This window comes from Portunus trituberculatus, chromosome 41, assembly GCF_017591435.1.
Source record: "Portunus trituberculatus isolate SZX2019 chromosome 41, ASM1759143v1, whole genome shotgun sequence".
Taxonomy (NCBI): Eukaryota; Metazoa; Arthropoda; class Malacostraca; order Decapoda; family Portunidae; genus Portunus; species Portunus trituberculatus.
Window position 1 is genome coordinate 42247881 of NC_059295.1, and position 22974 is coordinate 42270854.

General features: G+C 39.2%; 1 protein-coding gene across 2 annotated transcripts in view; it reads left to right on the forward strand.

The window, feature by feature from the left end:
* The window catches only part of LOC123516630 (transcription initiation factor IIE subunit beta-like), a 73131-nt gene that overhangs the window by 48389 nt on the left and 1768 nt on the right, over positions 1-22974 (forward strand). The gene's annotated exons all lie outside the window — the stretch shown is intronic.

Sequence of the window (22974 nt, forward strand, 5' to 3'; positions counted from 1 at the left end):
TAGCACCTTTAAGTTGTTCCAGAGAAGGGTCAGCACAAAATCTTCAACGTTAAACTGAGCAGAAGCCATATTAAATAGATGTTAAACAAACAACAAAAAAATGATAAGCGAATTACTTAAGTGAGGAACTTGGCAGAGTGATAATAAAGGCAACCTTGGAAATTACCTAGATTATACTTAAGTAAACACTTATGAGTACAATCACTAATGAGGGGTAAACTAGAGAATTACGGCATTAAGAGGGATCCGGATTACTCTAGTTACGAGACTTGAGAGTGAGGAGCGAATTGTACTGAGACTTGTTATTGATAAGGAGGCGGATTAGTCTGAGGGACTAGTTAAAATGGCCAATTCTAACTAGCGAGAAAAATGATCCGCGAAGTGAGGGGATTGAGGGTTCGCATGAACATATGATGATCCCAACACTTGGATAACACTTATTACACACCTGCCTATGTGCAAAAATAGAGATAAGTGCTATCGGTGAACACGCCTTTCTACCTGGTTTCCTGCTCTACCACTGCTATGCGATACCAATGAAAGTCACGAAGCACTTTTAACCCAAAAGGAGCCACTTGATCGCACAAAGGTAAATTTAAACCACACGCAGAGTAAGTCACAGAAAAAAACACATCAAAGTCACAACACCACAGAAACACATAAGAAAATAATGTAATCACAGAAAAAGTCACTGGAAAAATGGAACACTGAACAAGGGTTATAATGGTCCTGTCACGGTCGCCAATTGTTACGTTCACCGGTTAAATGGGTAAGATTGGCATCGGGGAGCCGGTGAACAATAACAATAAAAAAAAAACACTGCAGGTTCAACTGGTGAGGATATGCAAAGGGGGCACTTAAAAGCTATTTAATAACCCAATAATGAAACTGACATACACATAGATATAACATGAAACACATGAAACTGATATATATATATATATATATATATATATATATATATATATATATATATATATATATATATATATATATATATAACACAGAAATAAATACAACAATAAAGAACCCAACTTAATACCTAACAATAATACTAATCCTATATGGAGGCAATGTGGAAAAAACGGGACGAGGGGAAGTGATACTTATGAGGTGTCGCAGTGGTGAAGTGCTGGGTGAGGTGGATCCCACGGTAGTCCAAGAGGCGTTGTGTTCACTGGTTGAGGCCTTGACCTCGACTGACTTCCAGAAATCAGGGAGCTTGCTTAACACTTCCGCTTGAGTCGAATGGGGCCGCATGAATCCAACTTTGGAACAGTAGCAGGGCTTCATGAGACGGTGACGTGGAAGGGGAGGTGGAGAGGTGGCGAACGAGGTAGCAAGCGGAGGAGGTGATGGTAGTGGAGTATGTTACGGGCGGGCCGTAACACACCGCGCACTCTCTCTCTCTCTCTCTCTCTCTCTCTCTCTCTCTCTCTCTCTCTCTCTCTCTCTCTCTCTCTCTCTCTCTTTCTCCTTTTAGCACTTGCATGTCAAGAAAATGTGAACTCAGATATATGAAATTATGTGCAAAACAGGAAAAGAAAAAGAAAACACATATTACAAGTATTATGGATTTCTATAATTTTTTTTTTTTTTTTTTTTACGTAGGGAAGAGGGCCAGCCAAGGGCAAAAAAAAGAAAGTTAGAAAAAAGCCCACTTGAGTGCTGGCTCTCCAAAGAGTACAAAAAATGCCAAAACCGTCAGCCAGAATTAGGGGAGCAAATGCCTCGATACCTCCCTCTTAAAAGAAGACAAGTTGTAGGAATTTGGAAATACAGATGCAAGGAGGGAGTTCCAGAGTTTACCAGTGAAAGGGATGAATGATTGAGCGTACTGGTTAACTCTTGCATTAGAGAGTTGGACAGAATAGGGATGAGAGGAAGAAGAAAACCTTGTGCAGCATGGCTGCAGGAGGAGGGGAGGCATGCAGTTAGCAAGATCAGTAGAACAGTTACCATGAAAATAGCGATAAAATATAGAAAGGGATGCAACATTTCGATGGTGAGAAAGAGACTGAAGACAGTTAGTCAGAGGAGGGGAGTTGATGAGACGAAGAGCTTTCGATTCCACCCTATCAAGCAAAGCTGTGTGACTGGAAACCCCCCAAACATGCGAAGAGTATTCCATACAGGGACGGATAAGGCCCTTATACAGAGTAAGCAGTTGGAGGGGCGAGAAAAACTGGAAAAATTGGAATCTGGCAACTCTTATTAGCAATAGGATTCACGTGACTTGGCTGACAAGCACAGTCTTGTAGAAGCAACCATGGGTGACACACACCAGCGCATTGCTCGATGGGAATAGGCTACGTGAGGAGGTTTATGAACGTCGCTGTGAGGGTTGGTCTCTGTCTCCCAGATCACTATCAGAATCACTACAGGCATCTTCACTTTTTTCTGTCTCAATAAAAAATCAGTCTTCATTTTTATCACTCCTCAATGTCATTACTAAGTAAAACTTACATAACATCACTTGGAGTACTGTTTCCTCCTCCTGGGTCACGAGGGTTGCCAGATGTCACCTCAAAATGGGAAAAATTACCTATTGTGAGGGAACATATGTCTCAAGGCTCAAGCAGGCGAGCGAGAAAAGATGCCAGATAGCTCCACTTGCCCCAGGATCAATAGTGAGAGGGAGAAATTCAAACATTTATCGCGGAAAAATCATGATTACCGGTATGATCCCCGCCTCTCCGCACGCGACGCTACAATCGTACCAATACGATCACCATACTTATAGTGTTAACAAAGGGTGTTACGTTCCAAAAAAACCCTTCGTTAAGCAAATTTTCGTTAAGCGAGCCAATTATAACAAGTTTAAGCCCTGACTTGAGCTTCCATTGAGAGTAAACAAAGTGCATCGTAGTACAGTAAAAGGTTTAATGAAAATAAAATTATGAAGTTCAACATTTAAGCAGTTTGATTTAAGACTAAGTCATTATAATGTACACTAATGTATGTATATAAATAACTTTATAATGTTGATGATCTTAAATTTATGAAGAGAGGGAGAGTGGAGCGGGAAATATGCTAACTGGCAACCTGTGGAATGTAAACAAAGGGTGCATCATTGTACCGCATACAAAACTTATGTACCACATTTCCACAAGGCTTTCCATTTTATCCATTGCAGAGTCACAAATTCAGGTGGTTCTTTTAGCTTGCAAGGAAGATATGATCTCACCAGCCTTAATAATAGAGTCTGCTGACTTGAAAATGGTAGACAGTAGATGGAGTCAAGCCATGGTGGCAAGCAATGCTATTAGTTTTCTCGTCTCCTGTCTGTGAATAATATCCAGCTTCACTTCAAGAGTAAGAGACTTCCTGGTCTTCTTAGCAACGCTAGGCGACATTGCAGTGCGTTTTGGTGGCATGTAGAGCGAGGGAAGACGAGGTGTTGCTGACGCTGTTATTGTTTTGAACTAGGGGGAGTGTGTGGTGCGCTTTTTGTCCACGAGAGGCGCTGGTGTATTCAAAAGCCTGTCGGCTTGCGTGATACGGCGGGGCTTTCAAACTTGGAAAAATTTACCTGGATAAAATTTCGTTAAAGCGAGTTTGGTGTTCGTCAAACGAGCAGATGGTAGTAAAAGGAAACCTTCATTGTAGCTAAATTTTGTTGTGTGAACCTTCGTTAAGCGGGGATTGCCTGTACAACTAGGTAAATACACACACACACACACACACTGCTGACACTGCACTGAGAGGACGTGCTGAATGGCTCCCAGGGAACAAGCTATAGCAGGTGTTGGAGCCTGACCTAGATGTATGTACAGGGGGCTAGCGGGCCATAGGGTTCTCTTGTCTCCATAATGAATAAGTTTTTGGATCGTACAGACGAAAAAAATGAAGAGAGAAAAACGGAGCTGCGTGGTGTGGCCCGACGTATGACATAATCAAAGCAAATGCCACTGAGTGAAAATCCACGATTTAATGGAACACCTGTAGGACCCAGGAGATTGACTGAGGATAATATAGATAAAGAATTTTCTGGATTCAGAGACAATATGAGAGGAAATATGAAGTTGATCAACGTAGAAAGAGAGTTAAGATACTTGAAGGAAGTGATGTTGAGTGTAATGGACAAACAGGACAGATTGACAACGGAAAACACAGAGCTGAGATTGAGATTAATCGAATATGAGAAGGTCAATGTAATCAATCAAGGATTATAGGATGAGATACATAAAAGATATGTGTCAAAGCTACGAAAATTCCTTGAGCTTACAGGATAAAGTAAAGGTTGGAATTGAGGAGTGGGTGGAAGGTGGATTGGGTGAAAACAAACTGAAGGAATTACAAAATGTATGGAAGCAGAACAAGAAGAGGAAAAAGTAAAATTTTCATAGGTAGTTAAGAGGCAAATTCAGGAAACAACAAAAGATGCTGTAATACAAGTAATTAAGGAGAAAGAAGATCTAGTGCATGATACAGTGGATGAGAGGAATTGTTTCGTGACTTTTGGGACAAAGGAAAAAGAAATTCAAATAAGTTCATGTGGGAATGTGAAGAAAGAGAATTGGCCAGAACTATTATCAAACAGGTCCAGGACAGCACACAGGAGCTGGAACAGGAGGTGGAGGAAGTAATTAGGTAGGGAAGATTTAGTGAGGGGGCATAAGAGACCAATGAAAGTGAAAATGAGATCCCATGTGGCAGTAGAGGAAATTATGATAAGGAAAGGGAAGCTAGCTGATGATATTGAACATAAAGATATTTGGATAAAAAGAGATATGAACCTAGAGGAGAGGGAAAAAGAGAAAGTGCCAAGAAATGAAGCTAAGGAAAAAACGAGAAAAAGATTTTCTACTGGAGGGTTCTGGATATAAGACTAAAGAAGTGGTATCTACGGAAAAAGGAAGATGTTGTGGAGGAGGCAAGAAATTAAAGAGTGACTTATACTAATATAGATGGGTTGTTATCCAGCATGTTGGAGGTTAAGGATTATTTGAAAGAGAAAAACCTGGATGTAATGTGCATTGTTGAAACAAAGCTAAGAGCAGAGCTCCATGTTAATTTTAAGGAAGATGTATATAATAGCTGGAGAAGAGACGGGAAGGGTAAAGTGGGAGGAGGAGTGATAATAATGGCTTGTAATGATATATGTATGGAGGATGTGCAGTATGGTTAGGGCAAGGTGGAAGTAATGGGAGTAACAATCAAAACAAAGGAATTGGAAAAAATAAAAATCCTAGATACATATGTGCCACCTAAGACAAATACATGGGGAACTGAGGAACATAAAGACATGCAAAGAGAGGTGATTAAGTGCTTAAATAATATGTTGAGTAGAGATGGAAGAATACTTTTACTTGGAAACTAATTGTAAAAAGATAAACTGGGGAGAGATGGAAGCAATGGATAATGCTGGACAGTGGAGCTAAGAAATGTTGCAGTTGATTATGGTAAATACAATGGACCAGTGGGTGGAGGAGTCAACAAAGTACAGGGGGGAAGAAGAACCATTGTTACTTGACCTAGTATTCACAAAGAAACCAGAGCCCTCTCCCAGCATACAAACCTCAGTCCAATGGGAAGAAGTGGAAATACAAGAGGAGGATGGGGTATCCTACAGAGATGACTACAAAATAGAGATTAAATTATGCAAAAGCAGATTTTGAAAAATTAAGAAACTTTTTTGCTGACATTGAATGGAGAAACATGATGTATGAAAGGGCAATACAAGGAAAATATGAAATATTCTCAGAAACCTAATGAAGGAGTAAAGAAATACGTACCTTTGTATAGAGTTCAGAAAAAATTCACGCTTGCTACAATGCTTGATGCGCAGATGCAAAAAAAGCAAAAGATAAAGCTTGGAAGAAACTCATTAATCAGAGAAATGACAATAACAGACAGCAATATAAGGATGCGAGAAATTAATATATTATAGTAAGGAGAGAGAAAGAAATTTTGAGAAAAATGTGGTGATTAAAAGCAAAGACAAACCCAAGCTTTTCTACAAATTCATAAATGGCAAAATGAAGAACAAGGAAACAATAGAATAAATAGTTAAAGGAGGGAAGACATACCAATCAGAGAAGGAAATGTGTGAAATAATGAATAAGAGCTTCAAAACGGTGTTCACTGTAGAAGATTTTATAGAACGAAATAGGACTTTGCATTGCCAAGGATTACAGGAAATCACAGTGGACAAAGAAGGTATTAGAAGATTATTGGATAATTTGGATGTCAGAAAAGCATTGGGGCTGGATGGTGTTTCAGGCTGGGTGCTAAAAGAATGTAAAGAGCAACTAATGGATCCAATTTGGGAAATAATTACAAGTTCACTAAATGAAGGGAAAACTCCTCTAGAATGGAAAAAAACCAACATAATACCGATATTTAAAGGAGGAAAGGCAACTGAGCCATTAAATTACAGACCGGTGTCACTTATAAGCATTTGGAAAAGTTGTGTGAAACAATTATCAAAGAAAAATGGGTTAAAAACATCTGGAAGAAGAACAAGTCATAACAAACAGACGATTTGGGTTCAGGACAGGACGGTCATGTGTGTTGAATTTTTTAAGCTTCTACTCGAGGGTAATTGAAGGACTAGATAACAGAGATGGATGGATGGACGCATTATACCTGGACATAAAAAAAGGGTTTTGATAAAGTCCCTCATGGAAGACTACTTTGAAACTAGAGAACATAGGAGGACTGCGAGGAGCTTTATTAGAGTGGACAAGAGATTATTTAAAGGACACAGATGAGGACTGTGATCAGAGATACATACTCATCTTGGGGTAAAGTAGCAAGCAGAGTGCCTCAAGGGTCAGTGTTAGCCCCCATTATGTTTCAGATGTATGTAAATGACATTCACAATGGGATAAACAGTTACATTAACCTATTTGGTGATGATGCAAAGCTACTAAGAGTTATCAAAACCCAGGAGGACTGTTTGATGTTACTAGATGATATAAACAAGATCTATGAGTGGAGTAAGAAGTGGAAATTTGAGTTCAATGCCAAGAAATGTCATGTAAAGGATCTAGGAAAGAGCAAAAGAAGACTCATATGGGATTATTTGATGGGAGAGGAACAAATAATGAAGACTAAAGAGGAAAAACATCTGTGAGTGATTATACAGGAAAATCTGAACTCTCAAAAACATATAAGCAAGATATTTGGTATATCATATAAAATGATGACTAATGTAAGAGTTACATTTCAATTCATGGACAAAGATATGATGAAAAAAAATCATCACAAGCATGATACGTCCTAAGCTGGAATATGCAGCTGTGGTATGGTCTCCGAGTTCTATAAAAGATATAAAAAGATTAGAACGGATACAGAAGATTGCTACAAAGATGGTGCTGGAACTAAAGGACTTAACATATGAAGAGCAGCTGAAGGAAATGGGACTACCAACCTGACAAGATAGAAGAGAATGAGGAGATGTAATAACAGTGTACAAGATAGTCAATGACATTGAAAAGATAGACAAGGAAGACCTAGGTTTGTTGACAGAAGAAGATGGAAGGACAAGAGGTCATGTAAAGAAAATCAGGATGAGGCAGTGTGTGAAGGATATTAGAAAATACAGTTTTCCACACAGAATGGTGGAGAAGTAGAATGCATTGAATAATTAAGTTGTTACAGCATATAATGTGCATAAATTTAAGGAAAAATTGGATAAATGGAGACAGGACACTATGAGCCCTGTACAATACAACTATAGTCCGTTCATCCAAAGAATCCAGGCCGAAACTGCTAGTTTGGTTGGCAGCCCTGCCCATCCCCGCCGCCACTAAACCTTCCCGACACTTAAATTTTCTTCAAGTACATTTGTTTTTCTTCACTTAACTCAATAGATATACAAGTTTATAATTTGAAGAAAAATAAATGTACTTGGAAGAAAATTTAAGTGTCGGGAAGGTTTAGTGGCGATGGGGGTGGGCAGGGCTGCCAACCGAACTAGCAGTTTCGGCCTGGATTCTTTGGATGAACAGACTATAGGTAAATACACACACACACACACGCCGCATAGTGTAGTGGTTAGCACGCTCGACTCACAATCGAGAGGGCCGGTAAGCGGTGAGGCAAATGGGCAAGTCTTAATGTGTGGCCCCTGTTCACCTAGCAATAAATAGGTATGGAATGTAACTCAACGGATTGTGGGCTTGCTTTCCCGGTGTGTGGAGTGTGTTATGTGGTCTCAGTCCTACCTGAAGATCGGTCTATGAGCTCTGAGGTTGCTCCGTAATGGGGAAGACTGGCTGGGTGACCAGCAGATGACCAAGGTGAATCACACACACACACACACACACACACACACACACACACACACACACACACACACACACACACACACACACACACACACACATATGGTATAATGGGGTATAATGCTATATGTGCAAGAGCTAAAAATTGCAAGGACACAACTTAGAAAAAAAATCAAGAAGCAGCAAAATGAAACACACAGAAAGAAGTTATAAAGAGGCACAGAATGAATATATTAGAAAAACAAGAAAGGAAGAGAAAAATTTGAGAAAGAGGTAGTGAAGAGATGTGAAGAGGAACCCAAGGTTTTTTATGAATATATAAATGGAAAAATGACAAACAGAGACCATTACTAAGTTAATTAAAGAAAATATGACGTATGAAACAATGGAAGAAATGATTGAATTTATGAGTGAGAGCTTTAAATCAATATATAATGAAGAGGGAGAGTTCATAGAGCTAAGCAACCAAAAGACACTGGAAGGATTAAGAAACATTGTGATGCAAAAATAGAATTACTAGAAAAAAAAAGATAATTACTAGAAAAAGTAGATGTAAGAAAGGCAATGGGGCCAGACAGAGTGTCAGGATGGACACTGAGAGAATGTAGAGAACAACTGGTGGAACCAATTTGGGATGTACCGTATTTTACAACTTGCAAGACGCTGCATCTTGGAAGACGCACCCTAATATTTGAAAAAAATTTCTAGGAAAAAAAAGTAATTCTCATACAAGAACACATTCACCATATACCCGACCACTGAACACAAAAACATAAGAAGCAAGGAGTCTGCAAGACACTATTGTTTCACCACTCATTACAAATTTGATGGAGCACTCACCACAAATTTAAAACTATGTAAATAAAAACACCATAGGTAAATACACATATACACAGTGAAACTGTCCATCTCTTCTTGTTTTAGTGGCGGGTGTCGGCATGTTTTGGACCTGTTGTTTACATTACGAAATCACTTGTTCAATCACCCAAACTGAATGCGTCAGTGCTGCAGTTTGTATTTATTTTATTTTGCAGTCATGCTTCATAGGCTTTATCAATGTGAATACAATTCACAAGTGGAGTTTTGACGACTCTTGCTTGAATGAGTAAGCCACTTGGATGTTCTATTAATAAAGGTATAAAGGCACCTGGCATGATGTGTGTGCGTTCGTGTACATGTATTTGTGTGTTGCAATGAGATGAGGGAGCGGCCCTTTTTCTCCACACACTGAGTAGGCTGCAGGAAGGATTATGGTATTGGAAATACTTGTAACACCTAAGTACTGAGTTTACATAATATAAAAGGCTAAATTAAATAGTACTTATGCTAACATCATAATGTGATGACTCAACATACAAATCCAGGTCGCTATCTGTCAAGTGTCCAAGCTCGCTTGAGGTTGGATGCTGCCTTACAATACAACATTCATCTTGGAAGATGCACTAGTATTTTTCAGGGTATTTTTTAGGAAAAAAAGTGCATCTTGTAGGCCGTAAAATACGGTAATCAACAGCTCTCTAATGCAAGGGAAGGTACCAAGGGAGTGGAAAAAAGAGCAAATATAGTCCTAATATACAAAGGATGAAAATAGACTGAAGCCTAACTAATGTTGTGGGAAAGATTTGTGAAATTGTTATAAAGAAAAAATGGTTAGAATATCTGAAGAAAATGAAATAATAAATAACTACCAATTTGGTTTCAGAAGAGGAAGATCATGCATAACAAATTTCCTAAGCTTTTATACAAGAGTAATAGATGAAGTACAAGGGAAAGATGGATGGGTTGACGCCATGTATTTAGACATTAAGAAGGCGTTTCGATAAACCTTTGGTTTTCAAAACATGGCCTTTTATTTTTTTATTTTTTTTTTTTTTTTTTTTTTTTTTTTTTGGTCCTGTATGTTTGGCAGCACCACCTAATTCCACCTCTCACTCCATTTTTCCATTATATACGGTATCCACTATTCTAATCCTCCACATAAGTATCTGAAGCTGTATAAAATGAAATTGTAAGCAGAATGAATATGAAAATGCATCATGGTACTGAAGGAGTTAAAGGCATTTCTCCGTGCAATATGGCCTTTCACTTGGGTCCATATATATATATATATATATATATATATATATATATATATATATATATATATATATATATATATATATATATATATATATATATATATATATATATATATATATATATATATATATATATATATATATATATATATATATATATATATATATATATATATATATATATATATATATATATATATATATATATATATATATATATATATATATATATATATATATATATATATATATATATATATATATATATATATATATATATATATATATATATATATATATATATATATATATATATATATATATATATATATATATATATATATATATATATATATATATATATATATATATATATATATATATATATATATATATATATATATATATATATATATATATATATATATATATATATATATATATATATATATATATATATATATATATATATATATATATATATATATATATATATATATATATATATATATATATATATATATATATATATATACACAGTAAGTTCTTGTTATACGGTACATATGCGTTCCTGAAAACCTTACCGCAAATCAAAATTACCGTATACTGAACCCATTACAACATGTAATAATAGGGGATGTGTTCCAGCACGTTGAAAGTCACCCCTACAGACATGAAAATACATGAAAAAAGTCATATAAAAAAATTTTAAATTACTGCACAAAAGAAGTAAACAGAAAATGTCTTTAATTACCTTTCACTCGCCACGTATTTTATCAGGTGATGTCCCTCCCGAGGCTAAGGGACAGTAGGGATTTCAGCCCTTACTCATAATATCCACAAAAAATGCGCCGTAAGAATTTCACTTGTGTTCAGTGGGAAATGCGGAAAGAGACTGATTGTTGTGGTGGACAGGTGGCATGGTGGCGCTACGGTATGGTGTAAGCAAAACACGAGTGGATACCGTATCTGTGAATTTTTCTTACTGTAAATAGAATTGAGGGTAGTAATTACCAAACACCGTAACTGTGAATTTACTGGATAACAAAGTACTGTATAAGGAGGACTTACTGTATATATATATACAGTGGTACCTTGGAGTACAAATGCTTTTGAGTACGAACAACTTGGATTACAAAAAAAAAAAAAAATTTTTTTTTTTTTTTTTTTTTTTTTTTTCCATCGGAGGACAAACTTTGCTTTGGAGTGCAAACAATAACAAACGCAGTCAACAGATTGCGTGCAGCACTGTGCGATCAGCTGACTTCATGCTGGGGCACCACGCGGCCTCAGTGCCTCAGGAGTGTTGTTTGCAGTTGTTTGGTTGTTGTTTTGTAGTGCCTGGAATAATAACATTAAGTGTTTTTAGTTATTAAGATCATTGCCTAGCATAGCGGCACACATGGTCACAAGACATAAAGACAGATACATGGAAGATTCTAGAAGATCCGTGGGGAAGAGAGAGTATCCAGCTCATGAATTAAAAGCCTTAACCCTTATAGCCCATCAGGCACAATCGTGGCTCTTTCGTTAGAGCCTTTCAGGCATGATCTTGGCGCTTTTCAGAAGCCGCGCTCCTTTATGCCGCACAGTTTGTTTATGCTTGAGGCTATCTGTCATATATCGAGGCCTGTCATTGGCCCATTGTTTTCAAGATGGTGTACACTTAGCCAATCATGTATCAGCTTTTACAAGGATATGTTTGTGTAGGTGTGAGAGCACTAAGTTTGAGGATGGTGAGAGCACTTATGTCAGTATGCTGTATTTTATAATTTTTTACGTATATCTTGGTGAGATATAAGATATACATGTATTTCCGTGGATAAGTAAGCAGTTCAGAAACATATGATGCATGACAATATTGGAATTGTTATTGGTTTAGATAAGAGTGCATAGTGCTGGCTTGATGGAGTCAGCTGAGGAGGATGTGTTGACGCTGGGTCATGATCAAGACGGCCCTCCCCGACGGCCCTACACTACAGACCACCGCAGCCTCAATTTCTTTTTTTTATCCGTAAGATGGTTTTAAATTATAATTGTTAATAGAGCATCTTATACTAAGACGGATTGTATTAATAAATCAGTCGTTCCCCACTCCCCCATCCCTCCCCATCCTTCCTCACCCAGTGATAGGTACTGTACCACATAGTACCGTACGTGAGTGCTTACTTTTAATCACTGCAATAATGTTATCGTGTAATGTTTATCAGTAAATTGCATACTTGTTACAATCTGTCTAAAATCTAAGATTGCAAAACATAATATTAAAACATTTGGTATTTAGCCAAGTGGCACCTCCGGCTACTGCAGCAAGCCAACAACAGTCGTCGTCACCTCATAAAAACACAATGGACTATCGCATAATAGTAGTAGTATATATAGTAATAGTATTCAAAAAGTAAGAAATTAGGTGGAAAATTGAATTTTTTGGTCTTGGGAGGTGGTTTGGAACGAATTATAATTACTTCCATAAAAATATATGTATTTTGATTCTTAGGAATAAAAGCGTTTGAAATAACAAAATTTTGAACGGATTAAGTTCGTATTCCAAGGCACCACTGTATATATATATATATATATATATATATATATATATATATATATATATATATATATATATATATATATACACACACACACACACACACACACACACACACACACACACACACACACACACACACACACCTAACCCTCCATCATCGCACAAAATTGGTGCCTAAAAAACTACGCGATAGCAGAAAATGCAATAACGGAAGTGAAGAAAAATAGGAAATAAATTGGTGCCTCAACCCAAAAATTTTCCTAACAAACCAGCTCTGAACAACATAATACATGTGCAAGACTGAGGGGTGGTGGTGGTGAGCAGAGTGATCAGAAACAATCAGTTCCCTTATTTAAATCACATGACGTGAATACACAGTGATGATTGCCTGCTGGCTCCTCCTCCTCATGATCATCATCTTTCTCCCCCTTCACCTCCTTCTCCTTCACCTCCTCCTCCTTCTCCCCCATCTAAACATTCGTCAGTGTGTGGGTGGGATATTGGAAGTACTACTTCTACTACTACTACTACTACTGTGGGTGCATGATAACGACTTTCCAGATGTGCTAAAACTGAATTTTGCAAATTTTCATAAGTGCCCAATAACGGAAGGATGCAATAACAGAGGTTTAGGTGTGTATATATATATATATATATATATATATATATATATATATATATATATATATATATATATATACACACACAGTCAACCCTCGGCTATCGCGACTTCACCTATCGCGTTTTATTGCTATCACGCACCCATGAAAAGCTGCTAAAATTTCATTATTGCGACCTCAGATGCCTGCTATTGCGTGCCCAGCCATAATGTCATGGGATATCTGAGCACTCATTGTCCAAAACCACCTTCACGCCAAGATCAATTCGGCTATTGCGATTTCGGCTATGGCGTGGCTATTTCGGCCCCAATTGGGCGTGATTGCCGAGGGTTAAGTGTGTGTGTATATATATATATATATATATATATATATATATATATATATATATATATATATATATATATATATATATATATATATATATATATATATATACACACACACACACACACACACACACACACACACACACACACACACACACACAGTAAGTCCTCGTTATATGGTAGTTCTTTATCTGGTAAATTCACAGATACGGTATTTGGAAATTACTACCCTCGATTCGATATACGGTAAGAAAAATTCACAGATACGGTATCCACTCTGTCATCCGAGAGGGCCCAGCGCGGGGGAGCAGGGGTGATGACGTCACCCACGCCACACCTCCCCGCCACTCACAGTACTGACTTTAACATGACCACCCTGTGCCATAGGACTGGCTTCGATGAAGTTGATGATGATGATGTTCAAGATCTTTTGGAAAGCCATGATGAACCTCTCTCAATGAACTTAACCCCTTCAATACGGTGACGCCTATGTGGACGTCTTGAAGCCCCAGTAGCAAATACGGTGATGCCTACGTAGACGTCATATTTCTTTTCTGAGCTTTCTTCAGTTCAGTTGTCCCGTATAGTGTGTTGGATACCAACTACACACGCCGTATGCTGTCCTTGAAATCCTAGTGCTCCTCCCACCATCTTTGTCTCCACCAATCACTAAAGATAAGCTACATGCATCCCGCCTTGTGTCTAAAATTACCCAATGGCATAGACTGTTCCCATCTCTCTCTCTCTCTCTCTCTCTCTCTCTCTCTCTCTCTCTCTCTCTCTCTCTCTCTCTCTCTCTCTCTCTCTCTCTCTCTCTCTCTCTCTCTCCGAAGAGAGAAGCGTCCACTTTCCTCTTCGAAGACGATATAATGACTAAAAAATAGCAGCATAATACACAAAGATGACAAGTATGACAAGCTTGCAAGAGTTTCCCGGGCTCGGGCGCGCGGCAATACTACCCGTATATCATACAGGTGGGCTTTTTTAACATCCGGCGCGAAGGGGTTAAAGAGCAAGACATTGCATCACAGGAGACAGAAAAAGAGGGAGACGAGGAAGAAGAACCTCTGCGTGGCCTGGACAACAAAACTCTTAGAGAATGTCTCGGTGGTATCAAAAAAGCTCTGGAAACTCTGAAGGAATGTGACCCAAATCCTGCCAGGAGTAGCAAAGTGGCTCATGACGTAGAAAAAAGTTTCAAGATTTATAAAGAAATCTATGATGAAAAAGCAAGAAAAACCAAACAGTCCTCCATCTAATCGTTCTTCAAGCCAGTCAGACATGCCGTCCCTGTCACAGCTGCCGACCCTGCTACAGCTAGCCCTTCCACATCCGCTGCCGATGGTTCTACAGCTGGCCCTTCCTCCTCTTTCTTCAAAACAGTGAAAAGTGCCGACTCTGCTACAGCTGGCCCTTCCTCCATATCCTCTTTCTTCATACCAGTGAAACATGCCGACCCTGCTACAGCCGACCCTTCCACATCGTCCGACAGTGCAGACGACGACGTTTTATCCTCGTCTGCACACTCAGTGGAAGATGAATAAGAACTGAAATCCCTATTGTCCCTTAGCCTTGGGAGGGACATCATCTGATAGAATACGTGGCGAGTGAAAGGTAAATAAAAACGTTTTGTTTATTTCTTTTGTGCAGTACAGTAAGTCCACGTTATACGGTAGCTCTTTATACGGTAAATTCACAGTTACGGTATTTGGAAATTACTACCCTCGATTCGATATACGGTAAGAAAAATTCACAGATACAGTATCCACTCATGTCATCCAAGAGGGCCCAGTGCAGGGGACCAGGGGTGATGACATCATCCACGTCACACCTGTACTGACTTTAACTTGACCACCCTTGGAGCCTATTATCTCTTCCCGTCCCCCCCTTTTTTTTTACTGCATTACATACTACTTACATGCATTACTAATTAGATGAATAAATAGAATATTAAAGGGTCTATTGTAAGCACAAATATATTCATAATAATCATGGCAAAGACTAAAAACTATTACAAGCGGCAAACCATGCAGCAACTGATAAAGGACACAGATGGGCCTGGCAGACCCACTATCAGTGAATGGTGGAAGTCATATAACATCAAGCATGCCATAGATAACATCAAGTCATCTTGGGACGAAGTGAAGACAACTACCATGAACTTGGCATGGAATAAAGTATGGCTAGAATGCGCGCATGACTTCCCAGGCTTCACTGAAGATGATATTGGTGTGATCAGAAATGACAGTAAATCTGTGCCATAGGGCTGGCTTTGATGAAGTTGATGACGATGATGTTCAAGATCTTTTGGAAAGCCATGCTGAATCTTTCTCAAATGATGAACTTATAGAGCTAGACAAGGCATCACAGGAGGCAGAAGAGGAGATGAGGAAGAAGAACCTGTGCGTGGCCTAGACAACAAAACTCTTAGAGAATGTCTCAGTGGTATTGAAAAAGCTCTGGAAACTCTGAAGGAACGTGACCCAAATCCTGCCTGGAGTAGCAAAGTGGCTCATGATGTAGAGAAAAGTGTCAAGATTTATCAAGAAATCTATGATGAAAAAACAAGAAAAACTAAACAGTCCTCCATCTACTCGTTCTGCAAGCCAGTCAGATATGCTGTCCCTATCACACCTGCCAACCCTGCTACAGCTGGCCCTTCCTCAATATCCTCTTTCTTCAAACCATTGAAACGTGCCGACCATGCTACAGCTGGCTCTTCTACATCTGCTTCCGACAGTGCAGACGACAATGTCTTGCCATTGTCTACCCACTCGGCAGAAGATGAGTAAGGGCTGAAATCCCTACTGGCCCTTAGCCTCGGGAGGGACATCATCTGATAGAATACATGGCAATTGAAAGGTAAATAAAAACATTTTCTCTTTACTTCTTTTTCGCAGTACAGGCAACCCCCGTTTAATGAAGGTTCACACAACGAAATTTCGCTACAACGAAGGTTTCATTTTACTACCATCTGCTCGTTTAACGAACACCAAACTCGCTTTAACGAAGTTTTATCCAGGTAATTTTTTTCCAAATTTGAAAGCCCCACCATATCACACAAGCTGACAGGCTCTTGAATACACCAGGAGCTGCTGGTACTAAGGCCTGCCTCAGGAAAAATCCTGGGACCCCTATAGAATAAAGATCAAGATCAAGATCAAGCCTCTCGTGGACAACGCTCAACACTCACTCCCCAGTCAAAACATAACAGCGTCACCAGCAGCTTGTCTTCCCTAGCTCAACTTACCACCAAAATGCCCTGCAATTGGCCTAGTGTTCATAAGAAGACTAGGAAGTCTCTTACTCTCCAAATGAAGCTAGATATTATTCACAGACATGAGAGAGGCCAGAAAACTATAGCAGTGCTGGCCACTATCTTGACTCCATATTATACTGTCTCTATTTTCAAGTCAGCAGACTCGATTAAGAAGGCTGGTGAGACCGTATCTTCCTTGCAAGCTAAAAGAACCACCTGAACTCATGACTCTACAATGGATAAAATGGAAAGCCTTGTGGAAATGTGGTACATAAGTTTTGTATGCAGTATAATGATGCACACTTTGTTTACATTCCACAGGTTGCCGGTTAGTGTCTTTCCGTTTCACTCTTCCTCCCTTCATAATGTTAAGATCATCAACATTTTAAAGTTACATACATACATACATTAGTGTACATTATAATGACTTAAATTAAACTACCTAAATGTTTAACTTCATAATTTTTACTTTCATTAAACCTTTTACTGTACTATGATGCATTCTCGCTTTGCTTACTCTCAATGGAAGTTCAAATCAGGGGTTAAACTTGTTATAATCGGTTCGCTTAACGAAGTGTTTTTTAGGAACGTAACCCCTTCGTTAAATGGGGGTTGCCTGTACTTTACTTTATTTATTTATTATTTTCTTAATAATTATTTTCATGTACAGTAAGGTCCCGGGTTACGTCAGTCTCGAGTTACGTCAAACTCGTAGTTACGTCAGTCCACTATAAGGCAATTTAAGATTAAAAAAATGGAAAATTTATAAATCATAAAGTGCGGGATTTATTGTTATTGTTGGCTGCCAGGCGTCACTAGTGGTTACCCGCCACACCGCCCGCCTCACGCTTGAATACAATAACACCCTGTCTCAGTTCCACCACACCGTCGCCCCTGGCAAGAGTGTTATCCTACTTCTGCGTTTACTGACTCAAGATCTAAAGTATCTTGCTCAATGGCACCAAAGAGAAAACTCCTTAGTGACAGCAGTGATGCTAAGAAAAGGAAAACCATTATGCTACAAGAAAAAATGAGAAGGGAGGCAGCAGCTGTGTATGAGAGAGGGAAGAAGAAAATGGGAAGCCCGTTACCATGACAACGCGGGGGGTTGACGACCTTGAGGGCTCGCGCACCCACCATCACAACAATAACAACTCCGGAGCCTTCGCCTGGGCCACACGACACTCGCAGCTCACTTGCACCGTCTGCGCCTGTCTGCTGATCCCTATTGCATTTCCTGCTCTGCTGCCCACGCTTCTACTCCCACCGCACTACACTACGCTCCCAGCTATCCGCCCTGAACGTCACAACATTCGACCTGCCCACCCTCCTGGCGGCCTCAGGCGTCCACCCCTCTCGGCAACCTGCAATCCTTCGCGTTCGCAGCCCTAATCAACAACAAAAACAAGCTTGTGTTTCATATTCCTACATAGTTGTAAATAATATAACAATATAACCTTTAACTTACCTGAATGACCATAAACAATGATTGGTTGAAAACTCGATAATATGCTTTGAAATGTATGGAAACTCGAGTTACGTACAAAATCAACTTACGTCATGTTTCAGGAATGTAACTCTGACGTAAACTGAGACCTTACTGTATTTTCATTTCTGTAGGGGTGACTTTTGATGTGCTGGAACGCATATGACGATTTTCATGTACAGGCAACCCCCGTTTAACGAAGGGGTTACGTTCCTAAAAAGCACTTCGTTAAGCGAACCGATTATAACAAGTTTAACCCCTGATTTGAACTTCCATTGAGAGTAAGCAAAGTGAGAGTGCATCATAGTACAGTGAAAGGTTTAATGAAAGTAAAAATTATGAAGTTAAACATTTAGGTAGTTTAGTTTAAGTCATTATAATGTACACTAATGTATGTATGTACGTAACTTTATAATGTTGATGATCTTATCTTTATGAAGGGAGGGAGAGTGAAACAGGAAATACACTAACCGGCAACCTGTGGAATGTAAACAAAGTGCGCATCATGGTACTGCATACAAAACTTATGTACCATATTTCCACAAGGCTTTCCATTTTATCCATTGTAGAGTCACGAGTTCTGGTGGTTCTTTAGCTTGCAAGGAAGATGAGGTCTCACTAGCCTTCTTAATAGAGTCTCTTGACTTGAAAATAGTAGACAGTAGATGGAGTCAAGCCATGGTGGGAAGCAATGTTATTAGTTTTCTGGCCTTTCTCTTGTCTGTGAATAATACCCAGCTTCACTTCGAGAGTAAGACACTTCCTGGTCTTCTTAGGAACGTTAGGCCACATTGCAGGGTGTTTTGGTGGTAAGTTGAACTAAGGAAGATGAGCTGCTGGTGATGCTGTTATGTTTTGACTGGGCAGTGAGTGGTGTGTGTGATCTTGATGCTACAGGTGACACAGAATTTCTTCTGAGTCAGGCTTTTGTATCGGCAGAGCCTGTGTTGTCCACAAGAGGCTTGATCTTGATCTTTATTCTACAGGTGTCTCAGGATTTCTCCTGAGGCAGGCCTTAGTACCAGCAGCTCCTGATGTATTTAAAAGCCTGTCAGCTTGCATGATACAGTAGGGCTTTCAAATTTGGAAAAAATTACCTGGATAAAACTTCGTTAAAGCGAGTTTGGTGTTCGTTAAACGAGCAGATGGTAGTAAAATGAAACCTTCGTTATAGCGAAATTTCGTTGTGTGAACCTTCGTTAAACGGGGGTTGCCTGTATTTTCATTTCTGTAAGGGTGACTTTTGACGTGCTGGAACGCATTCCCTATTATTACATGTTATAATGGGTTCGGTATGCGGTAATTTCAATTTACGGTAAGGTTTCCAGGAACGCATATGTACCGTATGACGAGGACCTATTGTATATATGTATATATACATTATATATATATATATATATATATATATATATATATATATATATATATATATATATATATATATATATATACACTGGTGTTAAAGTGATAATTGAACCATGAAAAACTTGTGGTTTACTGTACTATAAAAATCCATGAAAATTGCAGTGGAAGGTTGTAAGAAGTGGAGCTTTATAACAGGTTATGAGAGCTTGAAAACAATGTTAATGGTGCTTATCCCACTGCATCAAGAAGTGTTGCATTGTGATAGATTTTTTATTCTCTTCTCTAGTTAGATTTTTTTTATTGCTCCTCAAAGCTTTGGATATCCTCATTGACACGGCCTTTTACATTTATATTTTTGTTTTCTTCGTTGACCTTTTTTTGGTCTCATTGGAGAAATACACTCACTCATAGTGGCAACATTTTGTTCCATCTGGTAAGGCAGGATGGTAACTCTGATTTATATCTCATACCTTTTCAGTACAGGGTGAACAAAATATGATGTGAAAGATGAACTCATTTTGTCTTACTCAGAGCAGAATTTCATCCTACTGTCTTAAGCTGTGTTTCTGAATATACTGACTAGTTCACCACTGCCATCTCTTCTGTCTCTAAAGCTGAACTCTTCTCTCAAACCTTTGCTCACAACTCCACCTTGGATGATTGTGGGCTTGTCCCTCCCTCTCCTCCTCCCTCTGACTATTTCATGTCTACAATTAAAATTCTTCATAATGATGTTTTCCATGCCCTCGTTGGCCTTAACCCCTGGAAGGCTTATGGACCTGATGGGGTCCCTCCTATTGTTCTCAAAAATTGTGCTTCCGTGCTTGCACCTTGCCAGGCCAAACTCTTTCAACTTTGTCTATAGACTTCTACCTTTCCTTCTTGCTGGAAGTATGCCTACATTCAGCCTGTTCCCAAAAAGGGTGACCGTTCTAATCCCTCAAACTACCGTCCTATAGCTTTAATCTCTTGCTTGTCTGAAGTTTTTTAATCTATCCTGAATAGGAAGATTCTCAAACATCTGTCACTTCACAATCTTCTGTCTGATCGCCAGTATGGCTTCCGTCAAGGTCACTCTGGTGATCTTCTGGCTTTCCTTACTGAGTCTTGGTCATCCTCTTTTAGAGATTTCGGTGAAACTTTTGCTATAGTGTTAGACATATCAAAAGCTTTTGATAGAGTCTGGCATAAAGCTTTGATTTCAAAACTGCCCTCCTATAGCTTCTATCCATCTCTCTGCAACTTTATCTCAAGTTTCCTTTCTGACCTTTTTATTGCTGCTGTGGTAGACGACCACTGTTCTTCTCCTAAATCTATTAATAGTGGTGTTCTTCATGGTTCTGTCCTGTCACCCACTCTCTTTCTATTACTCATTAATGACCTTAACCAAACTTCTTGTCCTATCCATTCCTACGCTGATGATACCACCCTACATCTTTCCACATCCTTTCAGAGACCACCAACCCTTCAGGAAGTCAACAGATCACACAGGGATGCCACAGAACGCCTGACTTCCGATCTTTCTAAGATTTTTTATTGGGGCAGAAAAAATCTAGCAGTTTTCAATGCCTCAAAAACTCAATTCCTCCATCTATCAACTTGACACAACCTTTCAGACAACTATCTCCTCTTCTTCAATGACACTCAACTGTCCCCCTCTTCCACATTGAATATCCTCAGTCTGTCCTTTACTCAAAATCTTAACTGGAAACTTCACATCCCATCCCTTGCTAAAACAGTTTCTATGAAGTTAGGCGTTCTGAGGCATCTCCGCCAGTTTTTCTCACCCCTCCAACTGCTAACTCTGCACAGGAATACCCTGATAACCGAAGTGGTTACGTACCTGAAAGACTATTTGAATAGCGAAACTTCGGTTATTGAAGCAATTTTTCCCGTAAGTATGTTAATAAAAGGAGACAATACGTTCCAAGTACTCTCCTGACTTCCATTAACTATCTACCTCCTCCCCCCAAGAAAAGCATAACAAAACACAAAATATCTTGTTTTCTTTGGAAATTTATTACAAATGAAATAACATAACATGCGTGGTGGTCTGCAGCCAGGCAGGCATCAACCAGAATGCGTAGGTGAGTGTTGATAAACAGCTGTGTGGTTCACTGTTGAGGCAGCCCAGGAGGGAGGCGGCAGGGTTGCCACATCAGAATCTGAAGTCTCAATTTCTGCGACTCATTTGAGGTTTTGGAGGGTTAGAGTCGACTAGTTAGAGAATTTTAGGGTCACTAGACGAGGATGGGGACAGGGATGCTTTTTACCAGCAGGAAGGGAAGGGGATGAACTATGCTTGGGCATTTTGCACAAACTGAAGGCACAGAACAGGAAAAAAAAGCACAAAGCACTGGAAAAATGCCACAGATCCTCTCAGTACAATGGAAGGCACACAAGTGAACTGAGAGCGGGAAAACAGATGCGCGGAAAACAACACACACCTGCATGACCATACGCACCACCTCACGCCAAACGAAATTCGGCTGTAGTTTCAAATTCAGAAGAGCGAAGCAGACCATTCGGATTGCAGAAATGTTCACTAATTTTTTATTTTCGAAAGAGTGAATCTTCGGTTATCGAACCTGCGAATAGCGGGGTATTCCTGTGTAGGGGCCTTATCTGCCCGTGTATGGAGTACTCTTTGCATGTTTGGGGGGTTCCAATCACAGTTTTACTAGATAGGTGGAATCAAAGCTTTTCGTCTCATCAACTTCCCTCCTCTAACTAACTTTCTTCAGCCTTTTTCTCACTGCCAAAATGTTGCATCTCTTTCTATCTTTTATCGCTATTTTCATGCTAACTGTTCTACTGATCTTGCTAACTGTGTGCCTCCTCTCCTCCTGTGGCCTCGCTGCAGAAGGCTTTCTTCTTCCTCTCATCCCTATTCTGTCCAACTCTCTAATGCAAGAGTTAACCAGTACTCCCAATCATTCATACCTTTCACTGGTAAACTCTAGAACTCCCTCCCTGCATCTGTATTTCCGACTTCCTACGACTTGTCTTTTAAGAGGCATTTGCTCCCTAATTTTGTCTGACGCTGTCCTCTTTGTTAAGA